The following is a 678-nucleotide window of genomic DNA, read 5'->3' as shown; positions in this document are numbered from 1 at the left end:
TTGTGTGTTGCTTTGGTTCTGGAAACAATGCCATGGGTATTTTCAATATCAGCAGGATCATCCACAGTGGACAGGTTTCAGCTGAGTTTCAAGATGAAGAAGACTAGGAAGACTAGGAAGCAGAATAGACAGACTACTTCCAAATACTTAGTCATTGAAAACCTTATGAATAGCAGTGGAATATATTAGGCTACAGACTATCGAAACATGATAAAGAGCATCAGAACACTGTAAGGATTAGGGCTGGAATATGAGCCCCTCAGATTGGAAGGCACTCAAAATGCGACTGGGGAAGAGCTGCTTCCTCAGAATTAACTGTGATGACACGAATGGAGTAAAGCCCTAGGTACATTCATTTGCTGATGGGGCACAATGTAAAATAAGGAGAAACAGCTACAAACATGCATTAGTAATCAGAACATCGATTGTACAAATTATGAATCTAGGAAAATTGGAAAATTTCAAAAATGCATGGATCGCATAAACATTGATATGCTAGGAATTAATGAGCTAAAGTGGATTGGTATTGGCCATTTTTAATCTGAAAATCACATGGTTTACTATTCAGGGGGTGACAAATTGAAGAGGAATGATGTTGCATCCATCATCAAAGAGAACATTTTAATATCTGGCTTGAAGTACAATGTTGTCCATGTTCAGATAATATCCATACACCTA

Source organism: Chrysochloris asiatica, unplaced genomic scaffold (genome assembly GCF_000296735.1).
Source record: "Chrysochloris asiatica unplaced genomic scaffold, ChrAsi1.0 scaffold00120, whole genome shotgun sequence".
Lineage (NCBI taxonomy): Eukaryota > Metazoa > Chordata > Mammalia > Afrosoricida > Chrysochloridae > Chrysochloris > Chrysochloris asiatica.
Note: the sequence above shows the minus strand (reverse complement) of the source record.